Source organism: Haemaphysalis longicornis, unplaced genomic scaffold (genome assembly GCF_048455015.1).
Source record: "Haemaphysalis longicornis isolate Haplotype H1 unplaced genomic scaffold, Haemaphysalis longicornis Haplotype H1 scaffold_5, whole genome shotgun sequence".
Lineage (NCBI taxonomy): Eukaryota > Metazoa > Arthropoda > Arachnida > Ixodida > Ixodidae > Haemaphysalis > Haemaphysalis longicornis.
In genome coordinates, this window is record NW_027526385.1 from 132568917 (window position 1) to 132586682 (window position 17766).

Below are 17766 nucleotides of genomic sequence, written 5' to 3' on the forward strand. Positions count from 1 at the left end.
CTACAGTATGATACTTTTTGTATTCCGTAAGGCTTAGGTTGGCACGTATGAAAATACGAGGCACTCTCCACATGTAAGAGCCTAAATCGTGCGTTGAAGGGTATCCCAGATTGCGAGGAGATTTCCATAATTTTTATTCATTACGATTTTACGTACACAGTGGGCATCTACATATCGTACTGCCATTTATTATTTTTATTTCTGAAGTTTTTGCGCGAGCTTTTTTGTCATCGTTTTTTGGAGGGTGGAGGTGTGGAAAGCAGAGAAAAAGACTACGCGGAAAGAGGGACACTTTATTGGAGTCTCATCACCAACAACCTTTTAAACGGAATAATGTTGACACCAACTTCCTACACATTCCTTCGCGCCGGTGCGACGGATCCATGCGTGTTTCTTTCCCAGTCACCCGGGCATTTCTCAAAACGCTGCAGGCCAAGGAGGCTTAGAGGAAAAGGTTTGTCCTGATGGTATTAAGAAAAGAGTTCATCTGGGTAGCAGTTATTGAAGGTCGAAAGTTGTCCCAGATGACGGCGATTTTACGTAAACTGTTTCGTCCTGACTTAGGAGAACCTTTATAGCAAAAGCACTCGCTGGCAACCTCGTTGAAAACATCTTCCAGTTCATCTTTATTGTTTGCGCTCTAAAAATTCCCACAAGGCGTCAACCTACTAAAAAATGCCACGCAGGTTTTGGAGAACGATCTTCATCTAGGCGCTGTGCTTCCTCAGGTCAACGCGGCATGCCTCAGACAAGGACGCGTCACTATTTGCAGAATTGCTGCTATCCTTCGCTATGAAAGTTTGTCTGTTCAAACCTAACATTATATCTCTCAATTTGCTATATAGAGCATCGCCTTCCTTAATCATTGTTAACGCACTCACAACTTGATCCGCGTCCCCGGGATTGAAAATAGATTTATTTTATCAGGCACTTCGCAGTACCCGTTTAGGATACCAAGTTACTGGTAAAAGCCGTCTTTTTGCGTCTAGAGCTTCAAGATGGGTTTGCTCAATCCCATCGCACATTTTTATTACGCGGTTCTTGACCTCAATGACCGCAATAAAACTCTTCCAGTCAGCCATTGTTGTGGTCAGCTTTGTTTTATCTTTTAACATTTAATTTGAAGGGACGCAGCCCCTACGTGCGCCCACGTAGGCTGATTACGGTGCAGTGAGCGCGCCTGAAATGCCGATAGTGACGGGAGGGTGCCATGTGATTGTGCGCGTGTGTGCGACGAATAGTGAGTAGCAACAAACATGTGCATTGCGCGTACAACCAGGAACATGCGCACAACCAACCCAGTGTCTTAAAAGCGCCGCTCACAAGAGCAGTGGGGGGAGTTGGACGACGGAGCCTGGTCGCGGCGGATCGCCGGGATTGGAGCGGAATGAGGCCGTGGACTGCAACCACGACCATTCTATTCTATGCGGATGTTTTCTAAACATGTCTTTCTGTTGCCCAGAATAAATCGGTTATTTCTGTTCCTTCTGTGTCGGCGTCGCTTAGTCGGGTGGGGTAAAGCTCGCGAACCCTTCAGACTTGAAGGAGTGTCCTTTACACTCAATGATTCCACGTTCCTAACCGCATCTCTAGACGTTTGATCAATGGTGTTCTTCTGCCTTTCCAGCACTACTGTACAGCCTTCACACACCCGTATTACTCTTTTGATGACGTCAAACTTCTGAGAACCATCTTGCGTCTTCCTTTTACGTCGCCGCGAAGTCCCACAATTACGTTCACTCGGCACTATGGTCTCCCATAGAGTTCTTTATTTCCCGCCGATACTCTTTAACGTGGGCGCAACTCACGAACTTTGTCTCCTTGAGTGTCGTTCCCTTCACCGTCTCCTTGCCCACGTATTTCTACTTCTTTGTGAGGTTCTGCGGCGTCAGAGCACTTTCACTAAACCGATTTTCCTGATGTATATTGAATGAACGGGAATCTTCGACATTTTTTATCAAGATTCATAATAGGGCCACCGACATAAGTGGTGCAATTATCTCCGTTGGCACCTTAGCTAACGTATTCAACGCAGCCTAATGGCCCGGCAATATGAAGGTAAACGAACTGGTGAATGATATAACAGGAGCAGCTCTGATGGTGTCACCTTGACAATATTTCAGCAGACTTATGGTCCCATATATTTTTGTCGGAAATAGGTAAGATAATTGGTCTCAGTAAATGTTTTGCTGTCCTCACATCAGAATTCCCGACGCTCCTAAGCTCTTGGGAGGTTTAAAGTGTAAGGCGTTCATCGCACACAGTTTTTCTTTGCCGCAGCAAACGACAATGCTTTGCGGAACTCTTAGAAGACGGATCGAAGCAATTCGAAACCGTAAGATCAAAGTATATCGCGAAACTAAGTATCGAAGGGAAAGCGGGCGAAGCCCTTCGTGAACACTGAGCGTAAAAGGAGCGTCACTAAAATTTCTTCGGGTATATTGAGTTCGCTACAAAAACACTGTAGGAAAGATTTATTGTCTTCGGGCATTTTTTTGGGCTATGCCTTCTCTAGACTACGCGACTTTAACGATTTCGAGGTTAATTTGCAAGGACACAAAACAATGGCTTACATGTTTCGTATTCAGGGTGCTTGAAGCGGCGCCTCCCTCATGTTACGTACATTGCTTTGACATACACGAAGAAGGCTGTGTAAGTATTCCGATTAGATAAAAAAATTATAGTTATGTTTTTTCCAGAGGCCGCAAATGCTTTGAAAAAAGCTGATGCCATAAACAGGTAAACGCTGGAGAGTGTTAGTGAATTTGAGGATGTATGTGTGTTTCGTACACCGACAGTGTGCTGTAATAAACATTTAAATTCTGGAACATCAAAAGCAGCCACATGCTAGCTTTCTTGTGTAGTTACGCGGGAAAGTTCTGCCAGTGTCCAGGAGAGCGAATAAATGAAACCTATATCAGATGAGTAACGGACAAAACATGCACTGTGTCATATAAGCCAACAAGTGAATAAAGGAAATTAGGAAAATTACAGAACTTTGCAACTCGTTTTGTTTCTCCAAATAAAGCAAAGCTTCAAGCCATGACAAGTTTAAAACAGTCCTTAGGGTGGGAGTTGCTAGAGATTAAAAAAAGTCTGGCGGTACATGTTTACTACAGCAACTCACAATACCTCGCGACATGAACGTATCTAACCCATATTACATATTCCAGCCAGTCGAGCACAATCATAACTACTGGAATTTCATACCAAACCTGATTTGTTTAGGTTATCTTTTTTTTCTAAACAGAATCGTAGAATGGAGCGTCTTACCTTCTTCTACAGACAGCATTGTTGGCAACGACGCTTGTGTTTGGCTACGTGAAAATGAAATGTGTTTCCGCGTGCAATATTGTAGCTTATACATTGTTTTTTTTCTCCTATTTGATACTCGCACTGTATTTTTTATGTATTCACTCTAAACAGTACTGCTCGAATTTTTTATATAGATAGTAAAACAAAAAAAATAAACAGATTCTAAACCTTTAGATAAAGAAACCATTGTGACAGTCGTTGATAAGGCAAAATGGCTTTGTAGCTCTGCTTGGTACCGAATTTCGCTCGACAGAATGGCCTTAAACACGGTAGATCGGCCGAAACGGGGTCAGGTTGCGAAAGGAGATGGGCAGTCGAAAGCTATAACATTGCCGCCGACCACGTCCTGCGTACCTCAGCAAAAGCTGAGGCTTCTGACGAAGGGCAAACGTAGGCTGACCTCATAGGAATTCCGTCGCTGCGTTTAGCTTGTGGGCCTGCTTTCTACGGCTGTCCAGAAATGAGGCACACTGCGGTTGAGAACAAGAAAACTTTTTACGCACATCACCTCGCTGTCACCCGTCTGGCTACACCCACAGACACCACCAAAAAAACTCCCGGCCTGCCGAGTTTGAGTCCCGCCAGCCGCGCACTTCTCCACTCCACCGCCCGCCCCTCCACGTCCACTGGCACCATTTCACGGGTGCCCAGGTCCCAGGTCCCGCAGCCAGTGGGCGTTGGTGGGGAGAGAGAGTACGAGGAGAGAGCTCGAGGTGAGGTGCGCCGATGCGCTCCCCACATCTCTCCCCCCTCACACCTCCCCACCGTCCCTAGACGCAGTTGGTCAGCGGCCTCCTCCGAGAGGTCCATGTCGCCGGTGTCCTCCGGCGTCAGGCTGGACGACTCGAGCGCGTGCCCCGGACTGGCCTCAGTGGCCGCCCCGGGAGGGGCCGCGGACGACTGCCCGGCCGCCCCGCTGTGTCACCGCAGGCTCCTGGGGGCCGGGTCCGGTGCCCCGTTTGGTGGGGCGACGAACGCGGGCCGGCCACCCGCAGCCCCTGGTTCGCCGCAGATTCCAAGGGCTCACCGGACACCAGGCCGCGTCCGACGGACGTCAGCAGGTCCGGGCGGGTTGCTATCAACACCCGCACGGCCACCTCCACGAGCCCGGCGGTAAGCTCGGACGGCGCCAACCGGAGAAGGCCAGCCGCGCCGGCAGCTGCGGCCCGAGCCACCCTCTCGTTCCTTACTGTCTGCTCCAGGTGCAGGGCACCGATCCTGTGGGCGTTCCAGCTGGCGACGAGGGTGCCGCCGGTGGAGCACAGCGCCTTCAGGCCCCCCGGCCATTGGGTCTTATGTTGCCGGGCGGACCCTGCGGCCGCTTCTCCCATTGGTAGGCGTGGTGGCCGGTGCCGGTGGGGGTCCCCGCCAGCGCTTGCGGGGGTTCGAGCCCGGCGGGGGGTTGGGACCCGGTCAACCGTTGTTCTTTTTGCCTCCGCGGTTCCTGCAACGAACGAAGGGATTACGCGCAGGCGCGAGCTCTTACCTCAGCTGGAAATCGTAGCGATGGATGCGAGTCTTATCGCCGATAGTTCTGACAGTCGGAGGGGGACTCCCGCGTTCCGTTTCGGGTATCCTCAGTTCGGGGAGAGGGAGGGGGGCCTGCGGCCTTGTCAAGCTGGCATCACGCCAGCGTTTTCTGCAGGTCTCCTGCATCATGTATCCTTGATGCCAAATAAAGTCATTATTACTATTATTATTACTATTATCATTGCCAGTGCGAACATGATAGGCCTTTAGGTCGCTAAAGTGCACAGGACCCACCACCTCGTCGCTTTCGAGCGACTGCATCTCATACGTGAGCAGAGTTGTTTGCGCCATTATCCTGTATGGTCCTTCCCCTTTGTGTGCGAGCGCTGTGGTGAAACCCCGTGCAGCGTTGCTGAGTGGGTGTGTTCTCTTTAGCACTAGGTTACCGAGGTTTTACACAAGGTGACGACGGCCTTTGTTATACTGCTCGGCTTGCTTCATCCGCGCCACGTCGAGGTTCTCCCTAGCTGTGCGTTGGGCTGCCCATAGCCGTTCCCGGAGCCCAGCCGCGTACTGCGACAGAGAAGGGGCGTTTCCCGCGCTGCGTATAGCAGAGCATTTTCCATTGGGAAAGCGATCTCTTTACCGAAGTCTAGGAAACCTGGTGTCAAACCCGTTGACCTATTTATGGTAGTCCTAATGGCGAAAGCCAGCTCAGGCAAACGCGCGTCTCAGTCCTTATGCTCCTTGGTTGTCGCAACCAGCACGCACTTCAGGTTCCGGTTCACCCTCTCGGTGATGTCGCTCTGAGCATGATAAGGACTCGTTTTCCTGTGCCGAATGTGCAGCGTTCGACAAAAGTCTGAAAAGACTTTGCTTGTGAAATACGAAGCATTGCCAGTGATCAGGTCGAAGGGTAAGCCGAAACAAGTGCATATCTCCAACAGCTTGTCTACAATCCGCTGCGACGCTAGCTTTCTAAGGGGAAGCAACTCCACACACTTAGAAAAGTGGTCTGTTATAACCAGAATAAACTTGTTTCCTCGGGCGGATCTTGGGAAGGTCCTCTTACGTCACAAGCTACAATCTGCCACGGGTAGCTGCTTTCCACCGGCTTCATAAAACCCACGGGCTTCCCAGCGCGCGGCTTCGCCAACTGACAAAGACCGAAGGCGCGGGAAAAACTCAGCACGTCTCTCCACATGCCTGGCCAGGTCGCGACATGGCGTAACTTGTCTTAAGTCTTATGCCGCGGTCATGTCCTGCCAGAGCTGAGTCATGAAAGTACCGCATAAACTGTTTCCGCAACTTCCTTGGGACCACGACTCGAAAGGGGGATGAAACCACCTCTTCGTCATCCAGTTGGGGAATGTAGCGAAGTATAAGCTATCGTCGCCCAGCAGATACGCGTCAAACACCTAAGGATTACCGATGCAAGCTACGCCGCTCGCTAGCCTTTTCAGCACCCGCTGGCACAGACCGTCTGCTTTCTGAACCTACCCTAGTTCAATCAAGACCTTTCAGTTCAAATAAACGTTTCATCTCTCTCTCTCTCTTGGCCTCAATGAGCTCTTCCTCACTCACTACCTCCCCGCACGACATATTCCTTTCTGCCTCCGTTCTCGGGGGGCGAGAAATCGCCGCTGCGAGGTGCCGCTTCTCTTTCTCTTTATGGCCGGCCTCGACTCCTCCGTTCGGCCCTTTATTCCCCCTCTCGGGGTGGCGCGCGCCGCCGTTGAAACCGCTCAACTCGGCGCGCACGCTTTCGCCGCCTCCATCGGGGCTGCTCGCCGTGCGTGTACACGCCTTCAGCGGCGCGTGCGACAATGCATCGGCTACATTGTAATTGCAGCCTCGGCGGTTCTCGATTGTGTACGCGTAACGTTACAACGTCAGCGCCAACCTCGCGAGCCTGCCTGCGGGGTTTTCAAGCCCCTTCAGCCACGTCAGTGCCTGGTTATCCGTCTGCACAGTGAGAACCACGCCATCTAGATACATGTCCAACTTCGACAACGCGAACATGATAGCCAAGAACTCCTTTTCGGTTACGGAGTAATTCCGCTCCACAGCTGTGAGCGTGCGGCTCGCGAATGCGACTGGCCGCAGCTCGCTCTCGTGTTCCTGCAACAAAACAGCTCCCAAACCGTAGTCACTAGCGTCTGTCTGCAAAACAAACGGTTTTTTCAGGTCGGGAGGGCGCAAACTAGCAGTTTCCGCAATTGCACAAGCCAAAAAAACGTTGGAACCCTCTTTTTCCATTTCTAAGACCAACTTTACGTTCTTACGCAACAGCTTGTAAAGAGGCCGTGCGAGTTCCGTACTGTGCGGCATGAGTTGCCTGTAGAAAGCAACCATGCTCAAAACCTTTGCAGGGTTTTCACGCCTAGGGGTCGAAGGTAGCTAAGGATAGCCTCCAGCTTCTCATCGTTCGGTCTCAGAGTACCATTGTACACGACAAAACACAACAGATCTACCTTAGGTGAAGCCAGCTGCACTTTCCTTGGGTTGATCGGCAGACCGGCCTTCCTCATGCCTTCAAGAACGGAACTGAAGTGAACGAGGTGCTCCTCAAAAGACTCAGAATAGATCACCTCATCTACCAGGTAGGCCATCGCATAGTTGTACCTTGCGTCCCCCAAGACGATATCCATCAAACGCATGAACGAACTTGGAGCGTTCGACAAGCCAAATGGGAGTCGAGTGAAGTCGAAGAGCCCGCGGTGGCAGGTGAATGCGGTCTTTTCAATGTCAGCGTTGGACATCTGAATCTGCATGTACCCTCTGCTAGCGTCAAGCACAGTGAAGTAGCGAGCGTTGCCCAGCTGATCTATCACCGACTCAATACTCGGAAAAGGGGACGCACCTCTCTCGGTCAGTGCGTTCAGCTTTCTGTAGTCTACGCACAGCCATAGCGAACCGCGTTTTTTCAGTGCCAAGACTACAGGAGATGGCCAGCGGCTTCGTGAGGATCTCACTGCGCCTGTCTCGATCATTTCATCTAGTGGGCAGTCAAGAAGCTTCCTCGTATAGGAACTTAGCGGCCTCGGATTGAACTGGAATGGCCGAGTATCACCCGTGTCTATCTCGTGCGCTGGCACATCTGTCAAGCCAGGTCTCTCGGTAAAGCAATCCGAAAAGGGGAGCATTGTTTCTGCCAACATTCGATGCTGATCGTCGCATCCTGCACAAGATGCGACAATCGCCTCCACCTCGGCACTCATTTTTCCTGACGCATCCCGCTCGCCTTCCGCGGCACAGTTGAGATTGGTTGCCAGCTGCGGTCTAAACCGGGCGTCGGCGTGTTCGCGAAAGGAAAAAAACAGGGTTAGCGGCCCGTACTGGCAGCCGTTCTTCCCCATGTCGAGCACAATGCCCTACTTTGAAAGGAAGCCTCTCCCCAGTATGACCGAGGTGGACAAGCCAGACAAGTAAACAAAACGCTGAATGCGCTTTTTGCCGTCCAATGTGAGCGAAAGTCTAACACATCCCTCTGCTTTCGCTGACCCTGTTGCTAAGCCCAAGGGTGTCCTAGCGGACCTGACCCGAATTCTTCTCCGGCAGGCTTCGAAGGTGTCGTCCCCGATGAGAGAAACCGTCGCGCGTGTATCGACCAGAGCAAAAAACTCCCCCCTCCTCCCCGAAGGGGATCGTGCGGAAATGCGAATGCATTGGGTGCACCGATGAGTGCGCTGCGGCAAGCAGTCACGGAGAGAGGCGCGCGCTCCACTGCATTTATATATATTTTTCCGAGCGCAGCGAGCGGAGAGAGGATACGCGGAGAGGACAGAGAGACCCGCGCAACACGCCCGCCCCGCGCGCGAGCTCTCTCCGCCGAGCTCCGCGATGCGAGCGCCCTCAAACGCCCGAGCGCGCTCCTCCTCTCCCCTTGCCCTCCGCTACTCCCGCCCGAGCTACCATGTGCTCCGGTTGCTAGGCCCACGCCGGCCAACGCACGACAACACCCGACTAAGAAATGCATTCGCATTTAAAAGTTCTCGACAAGCTAGTTGCGCTCCCATGAGTGGCGCAAACGAAGAGGGGTCTCCATGCACCCTGCATGCGGAGGGGGCCAGTTGCCCGTCGGCACCAGCGTCGGGTGCACTGGGGGCTCCCTCGCATACCTTCTTTCTGGCCCCCTCTTCTGGCTTACCGCCGGCGACGACGAGCCACCGCCCTTCACCGCCGCTGGTGATCCGAGTTTCCCTGCGTGCTATGCATTTTCTCGGGGCGTTGACAGGAGAATTGGCCATGCTTGTGGCAAAACCAACACAAACGAGCCGTTTCGTCCGCCTGCCTCCTTCCAACGCCTTCGTTGTTTCCTTCCGAGGAGTTTTAGTGGCCGCCATTCGCTGCCCCTTGTCCTCGAAAGCCGGCGTTTTGCCGAGGGGCCGATCGGCGGCCGTCCATCCCCGAACGGCACCGTTGCTTGTAAGAGTATGGGTCTAGCGCCCTGAGAGTGGCGGAGTTTCACACGGCCGTCGGTCAAGGACGTTAGTACGCATCGGCCGCTGAGCTGGGGGTCGGGAGGGGGCCCGGCCGTCGCCACCAAATAGGGTACTTCCTGTCTCCGACGGTTGGGGCCCAGTAATCAGACCCTATGGGTGAACGGTAACCGGTGGCAGGCACCGCATATTTGGCAATTGGCACTGTCTGATGCCCTCACTGATCAATCAGTCTTCGAAGAGAGCCAGACAAAAGGATTGGAGCAAAATTGCTCCCCCCATTGCCACCCTTCTTCCCGTAACCCATCCCGATGTCCAAGTTCCCGTTCCCAGCAACCCACCCTAATCGGCTTTTTCCTAGGGGGGACAAGGGGGTCCCCCCGGGCTCGTCCCCCTGGCCGTGGGTCGCAAGAAAGTTTCCTGTTAATTTCTCTCCACCTTCGGGTGGACAAAATTCTCTTTGCCGGTTGGCCCTTTTTTTTGTACTCTTGCAATTGGGTATAACCGGTTATACTACGGTGATGCCGGGGAGCTATTGAAGGCTCCATTTACTCGATGTAGTCTCTAGCCTCACGGCCACTGTTTCGGCCTGATGGGCGCTAGGCACCGGCTCTTCTGACCAAGGGCAACCCCGTTCGAGCGATTCTCCGGGCCTCGGTGGCAGCCTGTAGCGCAGCTCGACGAGCGAATCTGCCTGAACTATTGGCGCTTCCTGTGCGAGAGCCTCGAGGTTAACAAAACATCGGCCCCACAAGTGCGGTCTAAAACGCGGGTGGCATTGCCTGCATACCTGTGCTACTTTGTCCGCGTCGGCGACCGTATGGGTCGGCCCATTCGTAGAGCTCCTGCATCTTCCGCACGTACTCCAGGAGGCTCTCTTAGGGGTGCTGGGTGCGAAGACCAAGGTCGTCCCTCATACGATGCTCGTAATCGGGTGTAAGGAACTCCGCGCGGAATCTGTCTTTAAAATCTGCCATTGACGTGAACGCCGACTGGCTGCGCCTTCACCGTGAAGCGGTTCCCACCAGTGCGATGGGCAGAACTTGCCTCAGCCCATCCTCCTCCGATGCGCCCAGCGCCGCTTGCTAGCAATCGACTTGTTGAAGGAACTCGTGCACTTATTTCGCGTCACCGTAGCCGGCGTATGGGGGTATCCCAACGTTAGAGCGCGGCGCGAACCTGACGCTACTGGCGGCCGGCGGGGGCCACTGGCGCCAAACCGAGCGTTCGGATAATCTCCGCGAACATCGCAGTCATCTGCCTCATCATTGATGCGAGATCTGCGGGCTGCAACTTCCCCCGACCCTGCATGCTCTCCTTCCGTCCCGTCTCACTCCTTGTGCTCGGGGCCATCGCTAGCGAAGACGAATCAGCTGTATCGACAACGCCAAACCGTATACAGGCCAGTACAAAACACTCCGCGCTAGCTACATACGTAACGCGACAAACAAACCACATTAAGAAATCTACAACGGGAACAGAGGCATCCAGACAATATACGACAAAAAACTCAAGTAAACACATCAAAATACCAAAAAGCTGGAGTAGGCGCACATCAGAATACACGAACGCACGTCAGAATACACGAACGACTTCATCTCACAAGCAACATTCCTTCCTACAAGACGCTACATATATATACCCACAATGTAATGTAGTCACTTAAGCCGTTACACAAACACAGAACGAAGAACGCAAAAAACGGCAGGCTTCCGCAGCTATCGTAAAATCTAAATTAAGAAACCGAAACGACACCATCAAACTAATTTACTATACATGCGTCTATACGGCGGAAAGGTCCGTGTAGCCTAGGACCCAAAATGGCGCTTCCTTGCCGGAACAAAGGAATGCCGGTTCGAACCGCAGTGGGCACCTTCCCGGCCGCCGCAGAGAGCAAAGGTTCACTGGTGGGTTTGAAATCAGCCCAATGTTGGGCGCCAGACGTGGGCCTGCTCTCTACGGCTGTCCAGAAATGAGGCACACTGCGGTTGAGTACAGGAAATCTCTTACATCACCTCGGTATCGCCGGTCCGGGTACACACACAGACACAACAAAAAACTCCGGGCCTCCCAAGTAGTTGTTCCGCCAGCCGCGCTGTTCTCCCACTCCACCGCCCGCTTCTCCACGTCCTTTAGCGCCATCTCTCGGGTGCCGACGTCACTAGGTCCCGCGGCCGGTGGGCATTCGGCGGCGGAGAGGGTACGAGGAGAGAGCTCGCGTCGAGGGGTTGCGAAGCGTTGCCCACAAGCTGAGCCGATGCCGAGCGGCCGGGGCATATGAAACATAGCAATAATACTCTTTGGCGTTTGCTTAGACAGACTTGTTAAATGGCAAGGAAGACCAGGACGTGAAACATTCTGTCGTACTTACGGCAATAGTTCAAATGCCTGCGTGCAAGGGGGCAGCGCCGTAGGCTGGTGTTGCGCAGGGCCTACACAGAACTGTCGGCCCATGAGAATGCATGCGAGCGCCTACTCAAGCGGTGCAAATTTCGGCCATTTTTTGGCGCGCTCCAGATGCGTCTCAGAGAATGCCCGATGTCCTGTCAGCGGTTCGCGGTATCTTTTTCAGTACGGCTGTACCTAAGGTGCGATTTCAAAATCGGAAAGCTCAGAACTATGCCTGGAGCTTGAATCGCAGCTATCAACGCCAGATTTGGCCCTTAGGCACCTGTCTTTCTCGATTACTTTCTTTCCCAGTGCCAGTTTCGCCATTACAAGTGCATTTCCTTTTGTGTACACATCTCCATTGACGCGAAATGTCACCCTTACAGATTCGTTTGCTTGGATAAAGTACTGTTTGGCGAAAGTTAAACTAGTGTAGTTCGTTAATTGTGCACCTATATCGCAACCAGAAGCCTGCCTAATGTTCCCTGTAGAATTGTCTTCACGGTTTTCGGCTATTTAGTTGTTTTTTGGTGTTGTCGTATTCCTTGCCCGAAAAATCCACAGGCGTACTATTCGGTCACCGACCTATCTTAGGTAGCTACAGCCAGATACAAAGATATTACTAAGAAACCACTCTTCGTCAACTGCCTGACCTGGTGAAAATCCAGCACATCGCCTTCAACCGAGTCGCCCAGGAGACTGTCCCGGTGTCGTTCGGCCCAAGCATGGCGTCGACAGTCTGCCCACCACTTCTCTTCAAATGAAACCCTCCTGGAACGGTTGCTAGCCCGTATCCATCGGGATCTCAATCCCCTTAGAAGAGAAGCGGTTACGATTCAACGCGTGACTATCCTGTGCGCGCGTGCTAAAAATATAGTGGGTCACAAAAACAGAACAAAATACAGTCTTCTACCTGTTTGCACACTTGGTGAGACGTCGAAGATGCACTTGGGTAGTAAAGCAGATTATACGTCGGTGGTTACCGCACAGATAGAACGAATCTTAACCAAGACGTTCAATACGCAGTGGTTGCGTAGTGCGGGGAAGTTTTTGTTGGGTTGGTCATAAAGCTGTCCCTCCTCAAAGAAGCCATAACATGCAGGGGTGTTTCTGAGGCGTGCGCGCTTGGTGCTGTGACTATATCCCCGTGCACTTGCTCAATGCGGGACAGGCGGCCCTTGCGTGGAGCCTAAACATGCGAGGAGACTCCGCTGGCTGAGTTCTCCTGTTACCCCTCTCTGACACTTCAGGGTCAACGTGCTGTGACTCTCACGAACTAGAAAAATGTTCTTGTGTCTGTACAGTGTTTGGGATTGGTGTAAAGGAGTGTGAAAGCTCATTGGCTGTTGGTGCTTTGGGGTAAAATACCCGTTACTTTAGAGAAGGTTCAATTAGGTCGACAGCATCGCATCCTGATGTTGCTCTGTTCCAGCCATGCTGTAAGCTTGCCCCGAAGGGTGCTGTTTCTGTGCCCATCTCTCGCCATGGAGTAATCCGATTAGGTTTCTCTCTCAATTTTGTGTTGTCGAGACACGAACGCAGCTGCTTGTCAAATATGCGCTATCCTGCAGCTGGTATTCAGAGTATCATAAAAGTGCTACTAGCGCTGTTTTTGGATGCAGCCACTCAAGCGCTGGCTTACGCACAAACCAATTCATTTTATCATTGCACAAGCGCCCTTTGAGAAATCATTGATTCGTGGAGGTATTTATATTAGATGAATAAAAAGATTGCTTGAACTTCTGGAGAGAGTATACGTTTGCGTACTTGTCTGTAGTATAAAGCGTTTTTTTATAGCGTCAAACGGTAGACCGTCTCGGCAGGCGTAAATCAAAAAGCTGATTGTTAACACCTGCAGTTTTTTTCGATTGCATACACTGTAACTCACCCGTTTTCTACATACACCTGCGGCATAAACCTTCAAAAAGGGTCCATACACCCACACTCCTAATAGTTTTGTTTTAGGAATGTTTCAACCATATCTCCTTCAGTGTATAACTTTGATGCGGGTCTTTTAATATCCTATCATATCTTCTTAAATAATCTTTAAGAAATTGTTTATATTTCTTTTTGATATGCCGTTGGCTTCGGTGTCCATCTTATCCTTGTGTGTTGAATTTTCGCCCTTTAAAGATTTATACCTAGTGTGCCCAAAGTTTATTAGCGCGTAAATAGCGCGCACTTGTTTTTATTTTTTGTGTCCCTGTTAAAATGAATACAAGGAAAGAGGTTCTCCGAGTGGAAGAACGCCGGACGAGAACCAAGTGGGAAGGTGGGGCGCAGCAGCTACAGTACCTGGGTAACTGCTCGATATTGCCCCTCACCGGTATGCTCTTGTGGTGCTAAAGCACATGTTTCATGGTGTGCGGTGTTCTCGTAAATTTCTGTCAGCGGTAGCCCGACACCACTAAGAAACAACTCGGCATCGGCTACCTTCAGCACTTCCGCATACGTCCGTTACATATGCTTAGCACAGATACCTTTGACAGCTTGAATTTACTTAACTCGCCATCTCTTACCAATCACGGGAACCCCCCATCTTGCCTCGACTTCCCTCCGTTGTCTGTTCTCTCATTAACGCCCTCATTGCACTACCGTTTACTTCGTTGCAAAGGCCCATTGCTCCCATCATCTCCTATTCCCGTCGTATACCTGCCACTCCGACCCCCTTCAACATGCTTAGGATAAATAAAAATCGATAAACTCGGCGTCACGCCAGTTCACTGGCAGTAAACGAAAGCGTTGACCGAGGCCGTCAAATCATCAGCTATTGTGAAGTATGCCCACTATAATAGACTGTTTGTTCGTAATTTATATTTAACCTCGGCTGCATTTTCTTGCTTATGCTGCTGGCCTCTCTATTCCGTGTTGTGCCCTAATTACCCGGTTTAGAGAGTATCAAGCTTAGCTTTGTTGATTGTTACTTCCTCCTGGAAAGCTGCACACGCAGATTCCGGAGGTTGCGCCATATTCGGCCTTCGTTATGGCCGTGAGGGTACTGGGCTTTTCGACACCGCACTTGCTGACCTGATGAACTTTCCCGTTTCGCCCCTGAATACGCTGGTGACAACATGACCACGCTGACTATGTATGGAGAATATCTCCCACACGACTTTATACTTCTCCTACTTCTTAGAAGTAAGCCTATGATCAGCACCACCATTACACGTACTTTCATTTCGTTATTGTGTGCACAAATCAACCCAACATCTTCTCGTCGAACTCCACCAAAGTATCCGCGTTATTTAGGCTATATTGGTGTCTTACGCCAGGTAACCCATGCCAGATACGAGATTCCTTCTGTTGCCAAAGCCTGAGTTTGTTGTGCTTTGCGGAATGATATTGTGCATGTCGAGCAGCTTAGTCTATACTACGTGGGGCACCAGCATGCATCTCAGCGCCAAGGCAGCAATTGAAGAGATGACTTTTTAAAGGGCGCGGCCAACAATATACAATATTATGCTTTGGGAGCCTTAGACCGCCAAGACGAAGACGATGATGCACGGTACGGCAGACCTGTGCAGCTCACCACATGTTTCAACCACCAATATTCTAAACACAGATCTCCTACCCCGTACCCCCATAACTTCAAACACTGTAAATCCCTATTAACAACAATCCACTTGGCACAAGAGGGCCCATTTAACCTCCACTCCACCCCTGCGACCAATGAGTAATGTGAGTACGTGCTTCGCAGTGGCCAGTTCAAGTACAAGGTAGGACACGCAAGGCCAGACGTATTTTCAGGTGGCAAACAGTATAAGCCCGCCGCTCTTGCCCAGTTTCTTCTGCCCGTCCTTATCTTCAAGTTTTTACAAATATATATTGCCTCTCCGTGATCGTCCGAGTAGTATCTGGGTTGCGTGGCCGCACACGTAATAAATATCCATGCGGATGCTTGCTACCACTTATGCATCAATGGCGTAATTAGGGTGCCATGCGAAATGTATGAAAAACGACGGTAATGTTTCGTGAGGGGAAACATTACCATCGCTGGCCGCTGATGAGGACGATGGAATTGGTTCATCCACGACGGATACTGCGCTATGCATTCCGCTTGGGCAGTATTTTGTGTTATTGCAGAGAATGCCCTGTAGGACTGCTGGCTTCTTCGGTCATGCCGGCGGTAGTGCGACCACAGGTAAAAGCCGTGAGCAGGAAGGTTACGCACAGTGGCGCCCCAATTGTCTTTGTTGTTGCCGCCGTTATATCATTTTGAGTACCGCAGATTTTGTATAGACGCTTCATTAGGCCGCGTCCAGTTACGGCAAAAAAGAGCTGTGGTTCCAAGGTTCCATACGTTGGGGCTGTTCGGGAACGCTCGCGTGCGTAAGCCCCGGAGGGGAATTTCGTAAGCACGCCGGTGCATACAGCCCTCTCGAACCATGAGAAACCTGCCCCTCCGGCGAGTGTGTCCGTGTCTCCCTGCGGCAACCACGTCTCTGACAGGAAAGGAACGTAAAAAATATGGTGGGGCAACGTTTGCCCCAATCACTGGGAGATTAGAGAGGCCTGACTGACAAAGCAAGTCTACTACTTGGTATGAAATGTGTGCCAGTTATTATACTCCTGCCTGAGATGACTTCAGGGAGACTTAGCTGTACCTTAAAACTACCTAGCCTTCGCGCTTAGTGCCCATAAATGTGGAACTTCTTTGGCCTATTTAAGAGTCAATGGTTATGATTGGAGGCCTAAGGCGTACGTAGAGTTGTCCATCGCCAATAGCAGCAAGGTTTTCTCACATGGACGCGGGTTCGACTCCTGGCCACGGCGGCTGATTTTCTGATAGAGGCAAAAAGCAAAAACGTCCCCCTGTGCAAGAGATTAAGACGCACGTTAAAGATACCCAGGTGGTAAAAATTATTCGGACCCCCCACTACTGTCCACATCATCGTCTGCGTTGCGTCGGCGCGTTAAACCCTATAATGTATCAATCCAACAAGGTTTTCTGATCTTTTTTAAACATGGTTGTGAGCCTAAGGGTACTCAATGTTATAACCATCTCGACCTCATCGTCTCCCCGACGCATAATTCTTCACCAGCATTGTGGAGTTCCAGTCGCGAAGGGCTTTTTCGCCACCAACAACGAACCCAAAACCTACTAAAACTTTTTTTTACTGGCACAGCCAGAAGGTTTCCCAACATTGGTGGAGCAGCTTTAAACAACATCCCGATCGGAAGAAGCACTACCGGACGACAAATCCGATTTTTTTTGAAGTCATCGACTGACAGAATTGGAATAAAAAAGCGTGCGAGCCAGTGACAGTCCACTGCCGAACAAGGATCTGGGCTCTGTGAGAGCAACTACGGCAAGGTAGACGCCAAGTGAGTGGGGTTGCTTGCATTTCGTCACTGGTGGCATGGCTCAAGGGTTAAATGGTGAATACAGTTTCGTGCAGAGAAGAATGATGTTTAACTAGAGAGCTGAGGCAGTTCAGGCAGCCTAGATACGAGCGCAAGATCAAACTTTTGTAAATCAAAATGGAGAAATTGCGCGACGAATAGCTGAATGGGAGAATTCCACTAGCGTACCTTCGGGCGTCGGTACCGAGTGTAGCGATCGCAGGCAGGACAGCTTGGAACCGTCTTCTCAGTACTGTAATTAACCGAAAGGTAACCGGATGACCGCCGATGCCGATACACCTTGGGAGTTTGAAATTCCCAGGTTTGAGCTCGCAGCCTAACATCGGATAGCTGTTGATCTTCTCATGCGGCAGGCGCTAGTTAAAAAGAAAAGTCTAAGTTACAAGCAAACGTTGAGCCCGTTTTGGCGGGTAGCGAGCACGACTCTCCGGTGCCACTTTTAGGGAAGGCAGAGCGTCCCGACATTCACCCGGTCACCGAGGGTGCTTCCGCCGCGTGTTGCAGTCCCTTAATGATCTTAATGGCGGGGAGCTGTGTGCGCCAGTAATCGATAGGTAAGGTGCATCGCGCCACGTGCGAGCACCGGCAACTCATGGGTGAACGGAAGGCAGGGCAATAGCGGGTGGGTTTAGGGCTATACGTTTTGCGCGAAATTTCTCCACACCATTCAAAACAAGATTTTTAGCAGGGAACAAATTTAGCCTGTGTTCGGAAATAGAGACGCTTACACACTTTACAACATCATGCTGAATTGACAATAAATATATCTTTTATTCTAAAAATGTGT